The 14,580-nt window shown below is 41.5% G+C and overlaps 1 pseudogene; it reads right to left on the bottom strand.

Moving 5' to 3' along the window:
* Positions 1-14,580, bottom strand: part of LOC139155220 (cilium assembly protein DZIP1-like) — a 39,550-nt pseudogene that overhangs the window by 11,527 nt on the left and 13,443 nt on the right.

Here is a 14,580-nt window from a genome sequence, read left to right as displayed (position 1 = left end):
GTTAAGATTGTCAGCCAGATGGATGCATTTATTACATTTTTCCCAAAATAAGACCTAATTGGAAAATAAGCCCTAATGCATTTTTTTTAGCAAAAATTAATGTAAGATCCAATCTTATTTTCGGAGAAACACAGTTAGTTGTGAGCCACCCCGAGTCTTCGGAGATGGGTGGCATACAAATTGAATAAACTATAAACTATAACTATAGTTCACTGAATATAGTTTATAATCCACCTTGTTACTTATTGTGTTTGTTAGCAATTTTATCTATGATCAATGTATAGCTACTCTCAAAACTAAACAAGGAGAGAAGTAACTTAGAACTAAGGAGAAATTTCCTGACAGTCAGAACAGTTGATCAGTGGAACAGCTTGCCTCCAAAAGTTGTGAATGCCCCAACACTGGAAGTTTTTAAGCGGATGTTGGATAACCATCTGCCTGAAGTAATGTAGAGCTTCCTGCCTAAGCAGGGGGTTGGAGTAGAAGACCTCCAAGGTCCCTTCCAACTCTGTTGTTGTTGCTGTTGTTGTTATTACTCTCAATATAGAAACTTTAATAGATAAATAAATAACCTTAACCACTGATTTTTGTCCAGAAGGGTATAAGAATGGTATATCATTCTGGACAAAAATCAGTGGTTAAGGTTATTTATTTATCTATTAAAGTTTCTATATCAAGAGTAATGATAACAATAATAATAATAATAGGATTGGACTAGAAGGCGGCTCAAATAGGGTTGGACTAGAAGACTTCCGAGGTCCCTTCCAACCCTATAATTCTATGACTTCTTGAAGGCAACTATAAATCTAGAATCGCATCAAATGAACTACAAGAAATTCCAACACTATCTCAAAATTAAGACAAATTCAAAAGCAAGGAAGGATTGGCCCCTCTTTCCCGGATTCAATTGTCTGCAGGGGTAAGAAAGTTCATGGGGAGGCTGGACAAAAGGGATGAATAAAACAGAATCCTAGAGAGAATAGTGATGGACACTAATTGGCAAAAAAAGGAAGCCAAGCAATAGGAGAAGCTACTCTTCAAAGGGATCACAGAAACACTGAGGCTATCTGAAAATTGTAAGGTAAGACTTTTTGGGTGTTCTGGTAGAAGAAATGTGACACTGCTCTCTTGTCTCGCACTTTCTCATACAGACACATAATGCGAGAAGAATTAAGGCCACAAAAGCTTCAATTGGTCCTGTTGATTACCTGTTTCATTCTCTGGAAGCTCCTCTATGGGATCCAGCATGGGTACCAAAAGGGCCTCTTCTAATAACAAGGAAACACATGAATAGAAACAGAGACAAATAGACAGACAGTATAAAAACAGGTAAAGATAAAGCCCAGAGAATGAAAACAATTCAAAAAAGTACAGAAATGTACGCAAAAGTATCAGATGCATATTTATTTGGGGAGTAAAGCCCAATCAAATACAGAGGAGGTCTTATTTGGGCAAAACCCCTTGTTATAGCAAGCAAACAATTGAGGCAAAAAACTTGCTTTGTTCCTGAATATGCCTCAGAGGTAGAGCTGGGCCTTAAGAATAAACAAATCTGTTTATTCCCAGACCTTTTCTGAATATATTCTCCCTTTCTCTTACCAGAAAATCTATTCATTTCACTTCCTCCCCACCCTCTTCGTTTTCTCTTTGAGAATCATCCCGTTCCAAAAAATTCCTTATTTCTCCTTGAAGTGCTCCTGGCCAATCAGAAAAGCAATTAAATGTTACAAATGAAATATATCTCCAAATCCACCCAGAGCTTTTTGCAAAAGTGGGTAATGGTGCTGGTAGGCATAGTAGCCCCTGAGAGCCCTACGTTACTCTTGCTCTCTCTAGCCTATCCATTTTCTGACGTCTCTTGCATATTTAGAAATCTCTTGAGATAAAACACATTTCAATTAGGTGATTTTTAAAAAAGGTCCTATTATTATAACTTTATTCAAGGTGCTTACCCCAGATTAATATAAACTAACCTTGGTCAGCAGATTCTGGACGCACTTTTGGTCTTACAGTTGGGAGAACGGACTGATTTTCTGCTTCAATTCCAAAATCTATTGAGCCAGCCACAAATTAATTTGATTACAACAGAATGTTATGTTCTCAGTTATAATAATAATAATAATAATAATAATAATAATAATAATAATAATAATAAATTAGATTTGTATGCCTCCCCTCTCCAAAAACTCCTTAAAATCCTTGATTTTAAATAGAAACAACTATTGTACAGAAAGAAAATGTCAGCAAGTTACATTTACATCAATTAATAAAATGAATGATCTTTCCAATATATTTCAGGAAAGCTTAATCTTTAAAAAATGTTCCATTAGTTAAATTTAGTTGTTACTTATTATTATCCCAGAGGACAATACCTAAGGATTTGCATGTCCATTACAGTAACCTACCATGCCTGGATGATCCGCTTGATTTGGGTTGAACATCAATGGAGACAGGGGCGGGATACAAATCTAAATAATAAATAAATAAATAAATAAATTACTATGCACTCACCTGAATTTTCTACCTAAGAAATTATAATGTTTCTATATCAAAAAGCAAAGCAATAACTTTAATTTTAAATATAACTCGGCCAGCTGCAAAAATCTAAAATTCAACTTTCTTTGATCGCAACTGCATCTGACAAATCATGTTATACATTAGGTATCAGTTTAATTATCGATATAGTAAATCCATTAAAAAGTACCGTATATACTCGAGTATAAGCCGAGTTTTTCAGCCCAAAATATGGGCTGAAAAACACAACCTCGGCTTATACTCGTGTCATTGACAAAGTCACCACACGAGGGCGCCATTGCTTGAGCCAGAGCGAGGAGGCACCAGCTTTTGTCCCCTCTCGCATGCCGTAGTTGCTCTCCCTGGCTCAAGCAAAGGAGGCAGCCATTTGCTCCAACCAAGAGGGGGAAAAAGCAATGGGAAGCCAGTGAGGTTGTGTGTGTGTGTGTGTGTGTGTGCATGCACCCTCTCCCCCCCACCGTGAAAAAAGCCAGCTACCTCTTGCTGAAACCCAGAGGCTTTATTTTTTTACTCCCTGTGTGTATTTGTCAACAGGTTTACAGTAACTATTCCTTGCTCTCTCTGCATTGCCCTTAGTTGGATTAAAAAGGCCCCCTGCTGTCAGATTCTCCTCCCCCTCCTTTGAAAGGATTTAAACTGTTTAAAAAATGGCATTTTGTGGTAGTTGCTGTCCTTGCTTGGATAGGATCTAATAATGTGTTATGAGGCAGAGCTAGACAGGAATTCTTTTTCTATCTGTCTATCTATTTTTCTATCTATCTATTTTTCTATCTATCTATCTATCTATCTATCTGTATCTATTTCTATCTATCTATCTATTTTTCTATCTGTCTGTCTGTCTGTCTATCTATCTTTCTATCTATGTCTGTCTGTCTGTCTGTCTGTCTGTCTGTCTGTCTGTCTGTCTATCTATCTATCTATTTGGTTTTCTATGCTGATAACCTCACAGCAGCTAATGCTGAAGCTCTTCTTTGGATACACTTATTTATTTATTTGTTTGTTTATTTATTTAATTGGATTTGTATGCCATCCCTCTCCAAGGACTCAGGGTGGCTCACAGCATATATAAAAACAGAACAATAATGTAAATCCAATTAATGATGAGAAGGAATCCAGTTTTGAAGGATTTTAACTCTTAGGTTTTAGCTTTGTTGCTGATCGAGCTACTTTTTTTACTTTTTAATTTATTGTTAATATTGTTAATTTGTTTACCCTCTTTTAAATTTACAGAGCTAGTTTACTGGTTTTCTTTAAAATAAATATTCTAAAACATGTCTCAATTAATGTAATTTTATTGTTTTCCATTTTTATAAGTTACCAGTAGCCACTGCATTTTCTAACCTCGGCTTATACTCGGGTCAATACGTTTTCCCAGTTTTTGTGGCAAAAATTGGTGCCTCGGCTTATACTCGGGTCGGCTTATACTCGAGTATATACGGTATTTATTATTTATTTTAATGGATCTACTCTTAAGAACAATTTTCAACACAAACCAATGTAGGTAAACATATAATGTGATCACAGAATCCTAATGTTTCCCTGTAAAAACAGGACCCGACTGGAAAATAAGCCCTAACACTATTTTTTCGGGATACCTGTAATATAAGCCCTACCACAAAAATAAGCCAGAGTTAAGATTGTCAGCCAGATGGATGCATTTATTACCACATTTTTCCCAAAATAAGACCTAATTGGGAAATAAGCCCTAATGCATTTTTTTTAGCAAAAATTAATGTAAGATCCAGTCTTATTTTCGGAGAAACACAGTTAGTTGTGAGCCACCCCGAGTCTTCGGAGAGGGGTGGCATACAAATTGAATAAACTATAAACTATAACTATAGTTCACTGAATATAGTTTATAATCCACATTGTTACTTATTGTGTTTGTTAGCAATTTTATCTATGATCAATGTATAGCTACTCTCAAAACTAAACAAGGAGAGAAGTAACTTAGAACTAAGGAGAAATTTCCTGACAGTCAGAACGGTTGATCAGTGGAACAGCTTGCCTCCAAAAGTTGTGAATGCCCCAACACTGGAAGTTTTTAAGCGGATGTTGGATAACCATCTGCCTGAAGTAATGTAGAGTTTCCTGCCTAAGCAGGGGGTTGGACTAGAAGACCTCCAAGGTCCCTTCCAACTCTGTTGTTGTTGTTGTTGTTGTTGTTGTTACTCTCAATATAGAAACTTTAATAGATAAATAAATAACCTTAGCCACTGATTTTTGTCCAGAAGGGTATAAGAATGGTATACCATTCTGGATAAAAATCAGTGGTTAAGGTTATTTATTTATCTATTAAAGTTTCTATATCGAGAGTAATGATAACAATAATAATAATAATAGGATTGGACTAGAAGGCGGCTCAAATAGAGTTGGACTAGAAGACTTCCGAGGTCCCTTCCAACCCTATAATTCTATGACTTCTTGAAGGCAACTATAAATCTAGAATCGCATCAAATGAACTACAAGAAATTCCAACACTATCTCAAAATCAAGACAAATTCAAAAGCAAGGAAGGATTGGCCCCTCTTTCCCGGATTCAATTGTCTGCAGGGGTAAGAAAGTTCATGGGGAGGCTGGACAAAAGGGATGAATAAAATAGAATCCTAGAGAGAATAGTGATGGACACTAATTGGCAAAAAAAGGAAGCCAAGCAATAGGAGAAGCTACTCTTCAAAGGGATCACAGAAACACTGAAGCTATCTGAAAATTGTAAGGTAAGACTTTTTGGGTCTTCTGGTAGAAGAAATGTGACACTGCTCTCTTGTCTCGCGCTTTCTCATACAGACATATAATGTGAGAAGAATTAAGGCCACAAAAGCTTCAATTGGTCCCGTTGATTACCTGTTTCATTCTCTGGAAGCTCCTCTATGGCAGAGGTCTCCAACCGCCGGTCCGCGGACCAGGACCGGCCCGTTGGGGTTTTTCAGCTGGTCTGCGGCGCCAGGGCCCCCTCGGCCTTTCCGCACTGCCCACCGCCCGGCCGATCTGCCCCCTCTGCTCCTCCGCCACCTCCTGCCTTTCACCGCAGCTCCTCCCGCACCCGGAACGCGCGCCCTGCCCGCCTCACCTTTGCGAGAGCACTTTCGTCCCGGGCTCTCAGCAAGGGGGTTGTCGGAGAGGCGGCGGCGGCGAAGGTGATATTCAATGTCGGGGGCGCACGGGCGGTTGCACGCGCTCCCTATCTCCCTGCTAGCCCACTCGGAATATTCAAAATAAGAAAAACCTTCGCCGGCAAAGGCTTTTCTTATTTTGAATATTCCAAGTGGGCTAGCAGGGAGATAGGGAGCGCGCACAACCGCCCGTGCGCCCCCAACATTGAATATCACCTTCCGCCGGCCCCGCCTCTCCTGCAACCCCCTTGCTGAGAGCCCGGGACGAAAGTGCTCTCGACAAAGGTGAGACAGGCAGGGCGTGTGCGCGTCACCGCTGAGAAGAACGGAGAGAGAACGAGAGTGAGTGAGAGCAACAGACAGCAAGATAGAGAGAAAGTGAGAAAGAGAGAGTGAGAGAAGGGGGGAGAGAAAGAAATAGCAAGAGAGAGAGAACAAGAGAGAGAAAGAGCGTGAGAAAGAAAACAAGAGAGAAAGAGTGAGAGAGAGAGAGAAAGCAAAAGAGACAGAAAGAAAACAAGAGAAAGTGAGAAGAGGAGAGAGAAAGAGGGGGAGAGAGAGAAAGAGAGAGGGGGGAGAGAGAGAAAGAGAGGGAGAGGGAGAAAGAGAGAGGGAAAGGGGGGAGAGATAGCAAGAGAGGGAGAGAGAGAGAAAGAGAGAGGGAAAGGGGGAGAGAGGGGGTAGAGAGAGAGAGGGAGAGAGAGAGGAGATAAAGGAAGAGGAGAGAGAGAAAGGAAGAGAAAGAAAGAGGGACAGAAAGAGAGAGAGAGTGAGAGATGCTCAGTGAGCCTTTCTTTGAAGTTGCCTTTCTTTCTCTTTCTTGCTTTCTTTCTTGCTCTTTTTCTTTCTCTTTTACCTTCCCTTCCTCTATTTCTTCTTTTCTTTCTCCTTCCTACCTTCTTCCCTCCCTCCCTCCCTTCAGTCCTTCCTCTCTTACTCTCCCCTTTCATAAGTTTCCTTCCTTCCTTCCTCTGTTCCTGTCCCTTCCCTCTTTCTTTCTTTCTTTCCTTCCTTCTTTCCTTCCTTCCTTTCCTCCCTCCATTTCTTGCTTTCCTTTTCCTTCCTCCCTCATTCCCTTCTTTCACTCCTTCCTCTCTTACTCTCCCCTTTCACACCTTTCCTTGCTTCCTTTGCACCCTTCTTCTGTTCCTGTCCCTTCCCTCTTTCCTTCCTTCCTTCCTTGCCACCCTCCGTCCATTCATTCACCCATTCCTCTCTTGATCGCCCCTTTTACGGCGCCGCTGACAGCTAGCTCCCCCCCCCCCCCACCGGGCCATGGAAAACTGGTCTAGCTTAAAGCCGGTCACTGATGCAAAAAAGGTTGGGGACCTCTGCTCTATGGGATCCAGCATGGGTACCAAAAGGGCCTCTTCTAATAACAAGGAAACACATGAATAGAAACAGAGACAAATAGACAGACAGTATAAAAACAGGTAAAGATAAAGCCCAGAGAATGAAAACAATTCAAAAAAGTACAGAAATGTACGCAAAAGTATCAGATGCATATTTATTTGGGGAGTAAAGCCCAATCAAATACAGAGGAGGTCTTATTTGGGCAAAACCCCTTGTTATAGCAAGCAAACAATTGAGGCAAAAAACTTGCTTTGTTCCTGAATATGCCTCAGAGGTAGAGCTGGGCCTTAAGAATAAACAAATCTGTTTATTCCCAGACCTTTTCTGAATATATTCTCCCTTTCTCTTACCAGAAAATCTATTCATTTCACTTCCTCCCCACCCTCTTCGTTTTCTCTTTGAGAATCATCCCGTTCCAAAAAATTCCTTATTTCTCCTTGAAGTGCTCCTGGCCAATCAGAAAAGCAATTAAATGTTACAAATGAAATATATCTCCAAATCCACCCAGAGCTTTTTGCAAAAGTGGGTAATGGTTCTGGTAGGCATAGTAGCCCCTGAGAGCCCTACGTTACTCTTGCTCTCTCTAGTCTAGCCTATCCATTTTCTGACGTCTCTTGCATATTTAGAAATCTCTTGAGATAAAACACATTTCAATTAGGTGATTTTTTTTAAAGGTCCTATTATTATAACTTTATTCAAGGTGCTTACCCCAGATTAATATAAACTAACCTTGGTCAGCAGATTCTGGACGCACTTTTGGTCTTACAGTTGGGAGAACGGACTGATTTTCTGCTTCAATTCCAAAATCTATTGAGCCAGCCACAAATTAATTTGATTACAACAGAATGTTATGTTCTCAGTTATAATAATAATAATAATAATAATAATAATAATAATAAATTAGATTTGTATGCCTCCCCTCTCCAAAAACTCCTTAAAATCCTTGATTTTAAATAGAAACAACTATTGTACAGAAAGAAAATGTCAGCAAGTTACATTTACATCAATTAATAAAATGAATGATCTTTCCAATATATTTCAGGAAAGATTAATTTTTAAAAATTGTTCCATTAGTTAAATTTAGTTGTTACTTATTATTATCCCAGAGGACAATACCTAAGGATTTGCATGTCCATTACAGTAACCTACCATGCATGGATGATCCGCTTGATTTGGGTTGAACATCAATGCGGACAGCAGTGGGAATCAAATCTAAATAATAAATAAATAAATAAATAAATAAATAAATAGGTCCTGAAATTTTCACTGTAACAAAAATGTTAGAGGATGTGTCAATCTTCCCATTGCAATGAGCTACACGTATTTCTAAACAATGGGATATTTTCCCCCAGCAAAATCAGTTTTGTAATAATTATTAAAACTTTATTAAAACTTTGTAATAAAGTTTTTTAAAAGTATTTGTGGCATTTTAATTTATTTCTTCCTTAAAATTCCCACTCACCTTCAGATAACTTTGAGTTTTCTACTGGGATTTTTGAAGCCAGTTTTTCTATCTGAAATTACAGGGATAGAAAACAATGGATATCGATGTAGAAATGAGAATTTGCTTATGCATTGCTAGTTAAGAATCTGCCATTTTGACAAAGTAAGGCTTCTAGGTAAGTGCTAGGTGTTGATCAACATATGGGAAGCCAAAGGATGCACTTGCAATAACTCCTCTCTTCTTCAGATGAATTGGTCCTAACTGGTCCCAGACATAAAGACAAGCACATATAGTAGGTGGGAAAAAAGAGACTATTCCTTGCTATAATAAGCTCAATGTTGGCTCAATATAGTATTTCAAGTCTGGCCCTGTGGCATTTTGTCACAGCCAACTGCAATTATAAGCAGAGTCTCCTTCACAAATTAGTTCTGGTGACTTCATAGCCATAAGAGTTCCATCGAAATTCTGGCTTCTGAGTCCAGCTCCCTAAGTCCAAAATTTGCATTGCTCTTGTATGCACATTTACTTCCATTTTTCTAATCCTTTGAAAATCAATGCTCAGATGCAGCCTAAACCTGTATTCACCTTTCAGCACCCCTGCTCTATTGCTGACTTGCAGCCTACTAAAGGAACAAGAAACGCTGATTATAAGAACACAAAAAGAGAAGCGTATAAAATATTTACTTGTGTAATTACTGGAATTGCATCCATAATTTTTTATATATAGAAAAAGGCCCTTTGCTCAAGCTCTGGCATTTTAGAATGCCACCATTACATGGAACAGACCTGATTTTTCTGGATAAGAATAAGATCATTTTGTTCTTGCAGCTTTTCTTCTAGTTCTTCTAACCTCTTCTCATAGAAAATGTTGCGCAATGATGCTTTATGCTTCTCAAATTCAGCTTTGAGCTAAACAGGTCAAATATGGAAAAGGTCTATTTAACTAGAAACATTCTGTTTATCTAATGCTATCTTATGTATCTTATTATATATTTATAATACAAAATTATTGGTCTAATTTTTCACCCTCCCATTGTTTTTTGATCATAAATATTAAAGGGCAGACTCCCTTCACTTTCAGCACTAGGAAAATAGAAATATATGCACTATGGAAAGTTAATTAAGATATTTCTCTTTTATGAAAAATAATTCAGATTTACGAAACACGCTTATTTTCTTATTCTAAGAAATTAATGGATTTCTTAGAAAATCCATTAATTTATTATACTTTTGTATTCTTTGGTATGGTTAGGCAATTTAGGGCCCTCCAGATAGTAACTAGAGAGTATAAGGGTGCCTATCCTATTCAACAGGTTTGTGATGACACATAGATGATTTTTGTAGCTGTCACAATCAACCATAACCATACAACTGCATTATGGGCATAAAGGACTATATGGTTTGCAGTTGTACTCTTTCAGAGGAAAAGACTGATATTCTGATACAAAATGACTTTTTTAACCACATCATTCCACATTTCAACATTTTGTAAAACTGGAAGCTAGAAAAAATAATGTAAGTATAAATTTTGTCAAAATATCTAAGTTTCCGTTGTTAGTGATTATCTTATAAACCATGAATATATCTATCTTCTAAACTATGAACACACAGAGACAAACACTTTTAACCTACATTTTCTATACTTCTTTTAACCTTTGTCATATGTAAAGCACTTCTGTCAGGGAACATATTTCTTCATTGGAATTCTTGGCTTTACCAGTTCAAATGTTCAGAGAGAAATCTGAATGTAACTAAAGAATTTCAAAGTAATTCTCATTCTCGTCATAGCATACTTCTTGCACGCTGTAGCTTATTTTTCAACCAAAGAACTGAATGTGAAGACTTCATGAAAGTTACTCAGCATGGGAATCAGTGAAATTTTACATAAAGTGGATTTTAAATAGTCCTTCTGAATGGTTTGCTATGTTTTCCTTTTTGGGGGGTATATTTATTTCTAAATAATAAATTTAGAAATAAATTTAAATTTTATTTATTTCTAAATAAAAAAATTTCTAGGAAATTTTCATTCAGGTTTACCTGGCACTTTTCATGTTCATGTTCTTGCTGAAGAATTTGTACCTTAGAAGCCCAAATAACTTCCTACATAAAACAAAAACAATATTTTGAACAATGTCTTAACTTTATATTGCTGAATTTTGTTTCATTGAAATCCAAGTTATCAACTTGTGTCTAACTCACAATATAAATAAAATCCCAATCTAAACTGCTGCACCAGAAAAGCAGCCATGGAGATTAAAAGCTGGTGGTACTGGCATAACATCATTATTTCTTACACTACATTACCATTAAGAAGGTGAACATGTTGTGGCAGTGATTAAGCAAGTCCACATTGCTTATACCAGGAAAGTATATTTAAACGGGTTATCTGAGACTAAAATCACACTGTGAAATTACTTTTGCTTTCTGTGCCCAAGATGGGTGCCTAGATCATGATCATATTGGAGCCACTGAACCAGTTAGGTTTGAGACCACAATAGACATTATGAACTAATTTAGCTTGTAATTTTAATGTCTGGGATCTTACTAATAATGCTCTGAGGTTCCAGAATCAAATTCCAAACATCTGTTGAAAACCTTTTTTTTTTTTTTTTGGGGCGAGTGGCAAGGTAAGGGTATCCCAGAAGAATGGCATTAAGGAGAAGGAATCTCCATTCAGATGAAAGATGACCAACATTATGTCCAGGTATACATACACTCTAGCACAAGACAGAAAGCTGAAACCACTTTTTACCAATTTAAAGTAAATTTAAATTGGTAAAATTTAATTTTTTACCAATTTATAGCGCAAAATAGTCTGAATCTGGAAGGAAATGCATTAACTTAACCTGAACATTCCTGAGAGATCTAATTCTACCTTCACTTGGCCAAGTCTCCAAATGAATCGTGATCTCAATCATCCCCAACCCATGTGCTCATTCTTGGCTTTGTTGGGAACTGATTGGAAAGGTGTTCAACTTACAGGGACGTGAGGGAATACCAAATGCACATAAATTCAGTCTCCCTATTTAATTCGAGACAATGATGAATCCGCATATAGACGGGAAGTTGAACAACTATCCTTGTGGTGTGACCAGAACAATCTAGAACTGAACACACTCAAAACGGTAGAAATGGTGGTAGACTTTAGGAGAAACCCTTCCACCCTTCCACCTCTCACAATACTAGACAGCACAGTATCAACAATAGAGACCAGCGTTCCCCGTACGCTGCGCACGTGAGCACGCGTGCACCCCAAAATACCCCCCCACGCACCCTTTTCCACGGGCGTGCACTCCCCATCCCCCTGCCAGCCCGCGGGGGGGGCGGGGAGGCGACAACAGGAGAAGGAAAGGGAGCCGCGGCCGCCCCTGCCTCCCCACCGTGCCTCCGGCCCCCTCGTGCCCCTGACCTCTCGGCGGTGCCCCCCACCCCCCCGATCCGCCTCCTCTCCTCCTCTTCCGCCAAAAAAAAGCGCAGAAGCTGCCTGCTTGAGCCTCCCGTTGCTGCACCCCGCTTCGCCCTGCCTGTCATCCTGGACCTCCGTTGTGTTTTCAGGGGGGAGCGGCGGGAAAGCCCTGTGCCGGCCAGGAAAGCCGGCTTTCCGGGAAAGCAGCGCACCTTTTAAACATGCTGTTTTCCTGCAACTCTTTCCTCGGGGGGGGAAGTGGCCTCCTCCCCCCCCGGCCCAGGAAAGAGTTGCAGGAAAGCAGCGCATTTGAAAAGCGCGCTGCTTTCCCGGAAAGCCGGCTTCCCTGGCCGGCACAGGGCTTTCCTGCCGCTCCCTCCTGAAAACACAACGGAGGTCCAGGATGACAGGCAGGGCAGAGTGGAGCAACAGGAGGCTCAAGCTGGTGGCGGCAGACCTCCGTTGTGTTTTCGGCTGGGGGGGGGCAGGAGGACCTTCCTGGCTTTCCCGGGCAGCTGGCTTGAGCCTTGTGCCAGTCAGCAAAGCCGGCTGCCCGCCGGAGACGTGGAGAGAAAGAAGGGAAAGAGAGGGAGGGAAAGAGGAGAGGAAAGAAGGAGGGAGGGAGGGAAGGAAGGGAGAGAAAAGTGAATGAGAGGGAGGGAGAAAGGGAGGAAGAGAGGAAGGAAGGAAGAGATAAATATAAAGGGAGAGAGGAAGAGAGGGAGGGGAAGAGGGGAAGGAAGGAAAAGAGAGAGAGAAAGAGAAAAAAGTGGAAGAGAGAAGGAAAGAAAGGAAGGGAGAGAGAGAGAGAGAGGGTGATAGAGAGGAAGAAAGCAAGAGAGAGAGAGAGGAGAAGGAATAGAGAGGGAGAGAGAAATGATAGAAAAAAGGGGAGAAAAAAGAGAAATGAGAAAATGATTGAGGCAGAGAATGACAGGAAAGAGAGAGAAACAGAGAGAGAAGTGACTCTTGATTTAAAGCATATGGTAAAAGCACTTAAATAACAGAGAAAAAAAACCTCAGCCCTCACCTGTTTTTATTAATACAGTGGAACCTCAAGATACGAACTTAATTGGTTCCAGGGGGAGGTTCGTAAGACGAAAGGTTCGTAAGACGAAACATTGTTTCCCATAGGAAACAATGTAAAGTCAATTAATCCGTGCAACAACAAAAAAAACCCGCAAAAAAACGCTGCCGCCCGGCTGTCACCTTTTAAAACAGCGGGGGGGGGGGGTCCCAGCAGCCTCCTGAACCCGAACGCCAAGCCCGAACTTCCGGGTTCGGCGTTGGGAGGCTGCTGAGAAGCCCCTCGGCTGTTTTAAAAGGTGACAGCCGGGCGGCGGGGCTTCTCAGCGAACGTTCGGGTTTAGGAGGCTGCTTTGAGGAGGCGGGGAAGCCTCTTGCAGCAGCTGCCGCAGCAGCTGCCACAGCCGCCGGCTTCCCCGCCGCTCGCCCGTCCGCCCAGGATGCTGACCTGCTGCCTCGCGGGGAAGCCGGGCAAGAGCGATCTTCTGCCGGCCATGGGCGAGCGGCGGGGAGTCGCCCATAGCCGGCAGAAGATCGCTCTTGCCCGGCTTCCCCGCGAGGCATCAGGTCAGCAAGAGCGATCTTCTGCCGGCCATGGGTGACTCCCTGCCGCTCGCCCATGGCCGGCAGAAGATCACTCTTGCCCGGCTTCCCCGCGAGGCTTCCCCCCTCCTCGCCCGCCGCCCGCCCGTCCAGAATGCTGACCTGATGCCTCGCGGGGAAGCCGGGCAAGAGCGATCTTCTGACGGCCATGGGCGAGCAGCGGGGAGTCGCCCATGGCCGGCAGAAGATCGCTCTTGTCCGGCTTCCCCCAAAGCATGTTTGCTGCCACACGATTTAGCCAGGACAGGAACGAAGTGACGTGGAGGAATGGGGAGCTGAAACTGGGCGGTTTCAGCTTTCCATCCCTCCACGTCACTTCGCCGCTAAATCGTGTGGCAGCAAACATGCTTTGGGGGTTTGGCTGGGGGGGAGAAGTAGGACCTTCCTAACTCCCTCCCCCCCAGCCAAAACGCCAAAGCCTGTTTGCTGCCACACGATTTAGCCAGGACAGGAGCGAAGTGACGTGGAGTAATGGGGAGCTGAAACCGCCCGCGCCGCTTCGCAGCTGTCTCCTGAAGTCGAACGCTAAAGCCGAACTTCCGCGTTCGGCTTCGGGAGACAGCTGCGAAGCGGCGCGGGTGTTTTAAAAGGTCGCAGCCGGCCTGGGGGGCTTCCCAGCAACCTCCCGAACCAAACCTGGGGTTCAGCAAAATTTTGCCTCTTCTTACGAACTTTGTTCGAGTTACGAACCAGCGTTCGGGAGGCTTCTGGGAAGCCCCGCCGCCCGGCTGTTACCTTTTAAAACAGCCGCGCGGCTTCCCAGCAGTCTCCGAATGCCAGTTTGTAACTCGAAAAAAGTTCGTAAGAAGAGGCAAAATTTTGCTGAACCCCGGGTTCGTATCACAAGTTGTTTGTAAGACGAGGGGTTCGTATCTTGAGGTACCACTGTAGTTATGTTTTTGGATTTGCTGGTTTAGTTTTAATAGTAATAGAGTTTTGTTTTGTTTTATTATTAATTTCTTTTAATAAAAAAGAAGGGATTTATTATTTTTATTTATTTATTTACCGTATTTATTTATGTATTTATGTATTTATTTATTTATAATTCCATGCCGCCCAGTCCCAATGGGACTGCTGCTCAGACACTATACTTTTCTGCC

This window comes from Erythrolamprus reginae (assembly GCF_031021105.1).
Source record: "Erythrolamprus reginae isolate rEryReg1 chromosome 4 unlocalized genomic scaffold, rEryReg1.hap1 SUPER_4_unloc_2, whole genome shotgun sequence".
NCBI lineage: Eukaryota > Metazoa > Chordata > Lepidosauria > Squamata > Dipsadidae > Erythrolamprus > Erythrolamprus reginae.
This window is presented reverse-complemented; position numbering and strand designations above follow the sequence as displayed.